This window comes from Lathyrus oleraceus, chromosome 7, assembly GCF_024323335.1.
Source record: "Lathyrus oleraceus cultivar Zhongwan6 chromosome 7, CAAS_Psat_ZW6_1.0, whole genome shotgun sequence".
In the NCBI taxonomy this organism is placed as follows: Eukaryota; Viridiplantae; Streptophyta; class Magnoliopsida; order Fabales; family Fabaceae; genus Lathyrus; species Lathyrus oleraceus.
Window position 1 is genome coordinate 389,426,758 of NC_066585.1, and position 4,624 is coordinate 389,431,381.

Consider the following 4,624-nt stretch of genomic DNA (forward strand, 5'->3'; position numbering starts at 1 on the left):
TTCCCTCCTTTGGGATAAATAACGCACGGTGGCGACTCTTCTGTCTTTTCTTTTTCGCCGGTTGTTTTTTTTCGCAGGTAGGTTGCGACAGAAGGGAAGGTATTAGCACCCCTACGCATCCGTAGTACTCTACAGGATCCACTCTTGTTGTTCTAGTCTAAAGGGTGTAGGTATATTTAAGGTACTATTTACTAAAAGAGGGTCAAAAGAAAATGACTCGCAAGGATATCGCATCCACTGCCTACGTATCTCAACTGAACATGAGATTCAGAGTCTTCGTAGCTCGGCTACCTATGGGTTAAAGAGAAGTGTGTTCGATAAGATATCGTGTCTTATGCCTACGTATCTCCTCTGGAATAAAAATCAGAGCAAAACGTAGTTCAGCTAACTACGAGAACAAGAGTCTCGATTGCAACTAGGGCAAGAGAAAGGGAAGGTCTCGATTGCTACGAGGGCGAGAGAAAAGAATCGCAGCAAGGGCGAAAGCAAACAAGGATTAGTTGTTAATCTTCAGTCAAAAAAAACTCGGCAAGACATCGCATCTCGTGCCTATGTATCTCATCTGAACATGAGAATCAGAGTTGTCGTAGTTCGCCTAACTAGGGGTCAGGGATTGCCATCTGAACATGGACTTACAAAAGAGGACACCAGTTGTGTCAAAGGAAAGTGGGCAATTTGTTCAACGTCCTAGCAGTAGGTGTCGCAGCTCGTTGAATCGAGTCTTAGGCAGTTACCTCTTTGCAATAGAATGGACTGACATGCCACAAGATCGGAGACACGCGGAAGGTCTTAAAATGGGGAAGCTCTACCCTAGATTTGTCATGCAATGTGGACCTATATGTTAGGATTTACAAAGGGGAACATCTACCAAATGTTAGCATGCAAAGAATGAGGGAATTCTACCTATGTTATCATACAAAGGGTTCTACCTAATGGGTGCTACCTAAACGGAGCAAGAGTCAATGGATGGAGTAAGGAGAGGAACCACGGATATGGGTAGATGGCGATGCCTGAAGCAATCGACTTACAGGTAGATGGAGATGCCTGACACAATCGACTTTCAATAGGATGGATGAATGCGTGCTGGTTCTGTTAAGTTTTGAAAATGATTACTCGATGTTGGATCGAGCTTTTGATCTTGTTTTGAAATGATTATCGGATGTTCGTTTTAATTCTTGTATTAACAGATGAATAAAGAATGAAAGAATAAATATTATACACTTTATGGGAGAGGGTTAATTTGTTATGAATGGGGATGGTTCATGGCAATTAAACAATAAGAATATATGCCTCATACATCATTCAAGTAGGCAACAGTTAATCAAACAATAAGAATATATGCCTCAATCATCATACAAGTAGGCAACAGTTAATCCATCAAATCAGATAAGCAAACAATGTATAATCAAATCAAAGAATCAAAGAATGAGATAATGGGGCATTAAACAATGTATGGGAGTATGAACATGTCAAACAATCAAGCAATATTAAGCATGGATGAAAGAAACAAATATAACAAAGGACAAATGAATCAGACAGATAAAAAGGTGCACAAAAAGGTTCACTGAAATAATTTAATCAGGAGATGAGGTAAGGACCAAATAAAATCAAGATGAAAGGTCTCTAATACATGGCATATGAGATGAACAAGGGAGGACCAAAATATCTCTTCAATTGCCATAAGCAATCCCTAAGTCAACATCGATCATAAAGAAGTCAACTGAAAATTCAAGTCAACTTAAAAATATGAAATAAATAGCAAATTAATCAGGAAAATTATGAAAAATTAAACTAAATAAGGTGGGGTCAGGACATCATGATCCCCCAAAAAGATTTCAACAATAATGAAAATTGGTGTATGAATTAATTGAAATAAGGCAGAACTCAAACTAAAGGTCAACCAACAAAAATAATTATCAAATAAATAGCAAATTAATCAAGAAAATTATGAAAAATTAAACTAAATGGGGTGGGGTCAAGACATCATCATCCCCCAAAAATATTTTGAAAATAATGAAAATTGGTTCATAAATTAATTGAAATAAAATAAAGGTCAAAACAAAAGTCAACCAACCAAACTAGGTCAGAAATAAATCCAAAATAAATTGAAAATGGGAAATAAAATTCCAAGAAAATGTCAAGTTGACCATGGGACAGTGGTCAACCTTCATCCCAAAAATCAAAAGCTAAAAATAAATTTAAGACATAAAAATAAAATCAAGAAAAAAATGTGTGTTAAAATGAACCACTTGGAATTAATAATTGAAATAATATGTTAACATTAAGTAAATTCGAAAATAAAAATTAAATAAAATTAAATAAGGCATTAAGAAAAATGGAAAATATTTTTGGGTAATTTTATGGACAAAGAAAATATTTTAAAATAATTAAAATCAAAACAGAAAATAAATGTGAATTAAAAAGAAAATGAAAATGGAAGGTGCATTTGTGCTGATGGGCCTTGAAATGCAGGGTGTGAAAAGCAACAGCGCTGGCCCATGGTCCCAATCAAATATTCATGGCGTGACACAACTTAAATAACGTTTTATTAAAAAAACTCATGTGACATTGTTATCAATTGGTCAAGTTCCATAAGTGACTAAAAGACAAAATAAGGATGGATGACTCAGATTAAAAAACGCGCGCATGATCCAGCGGTCCTGAAGGTGACACGCCTTCGTCTTCTTCATGGAGACAAAGAAACCCTAACGCCATGCAATACAACACGTGAAAATGCAGTGAATTTTCTTCAACTTCCACTCAATAATACGACCACTATGATGCACCAAATGACATGAAATAAAATCCAGAACTCAAGTATGAAATGTGTAGATTATCATGGTAACTTGGTTTGAGTAAAATGATGGCTTAATCATGGAGAAATATTGACAATAAGATGTCAATATGGGCATGGATATGAACATGAAATAACAACATAAATCCATAACATGAACATTGCCTCATGTTGAGGGCTTCAAAAAAACAGGTATAGCATGATTAGCATGGAAGCAAGCATGATGATGAGCATGGCAATGGCATGAAACAAGCATGGTAATTGTCGCAACCTAAAAAGGGAATGCGAAAAAAAACAACCGGCGAAAAAAGCAATGACAGAAGAGTCGCCACCGTGCGTTATTCATCCCAAAGGAGGGAAAGGAAACGCTAGAAGTAAACCTGGAAAAAGGAAAGGAAAAGACAAGGTCTCGCAACCAAATCTTGGGTTCGGGAGTCGATTATGCGAAGGGAAGGTATTAGCACCCCTACGCATCCGTAGTACCCTACGGGATCCACTCTTGTTGTCCTTGTTTAAAGGGTGCGGGTTTATCTAATGTACTATTTACTAAAAGAGGGGTCAAAAGAAAATGACTCGCACGGATGTCGCATCCACTGCATACGTATCTCATCTGGACATGAGAATCAGAGTCTTCGTAGCTCGGCTACCTATGGGTTAAAGAGGAGTGTGCTTGCTAAGACATCGCGTCTTATGCCTACGTATCTCATCTGAAATGAGAATCAGAGCAAGCCGTAGTTCGGCTGACCTATTTGTTTGTTTTGTGTTTTTTAGATGAACGACGTTACTGCGCAATCTACCGGATGCTCGACCGTGGGAGACTTATTCGCCTGTAGTAGAAGGAGTTAACGTTTTCTTAGGAGAAGAAAAATCAATGAGTTTGTTTGTGTTTTAGGAATGCTCATGCAAAAAAGGAAGTCCTAGACGAAGGAACCGTGCTACCTTAATCGACATGCAAGCGAGAGACTATACGAAGCCTAGCAGTCCTATGGGCGAAACGATCACACCATACGTAACAAACATGCATAAAGTAAACACGCCGACGAGGGGGCTCAAACATACATGGTTAGGGCTTTGGTCAAGAGGGGTCATATCAACCTCGACAAACAAGCCATGGAAAGGTAATCAAATGGGCTCTTAACCACTGACATTGAACTTCAGGGTGAGCAGATCAAAAGGGTAATGAGGATAAGACCTCATAGCTCTTAACCCTGGGCAGGGTGAGCTCATGACAAGAAGTGGGGATTCAGAAAGATGGAACCCTTTTCACTGACTGACCGGACAAAAGATCTTAGGCTTTTGTTCTGAAGCATCGACACGTAGTGTGAGCATAAAGAACGACACACTGAATAACGGGGGATCGACTACTAATCCCTTTTATCCGTCAATTGCCTCTTCATGGAGGTCTTTAGCACTGGTGCCTCTTCTTGGAGGTCTTTGGGCACAAAAGTAAACACACAAAAAAAACATTGCCTCCTATCGAGGTCTTCCAGGTAAGAAAGCGGTAAAATATGGGGAAGATAAAGGGATAAAGAGATCTACCACACGGATAAAAATCCGAAGTAATAACAACTAAAGAAGCAAGAAACCCGGTGATCTCTCAAGCTGGTACCATCAAAGAAAACAGGTCAGCAAGGTAATCGGAATAAATCTCCAGATGGTATCCCACAAATAAAGTGGAATACCAAGCAAGCTATCTCTTCAAGAGTCATGTGAGCCCTCACAAAAACTCAACAAACAGGTTAGAATAACAAGAGGGGGTGCAATCAAGAGTTGCCTCAAATCAGAATGTAACCACATGAATCATGCCATTAAAGTTCACAAAAAGCTCAC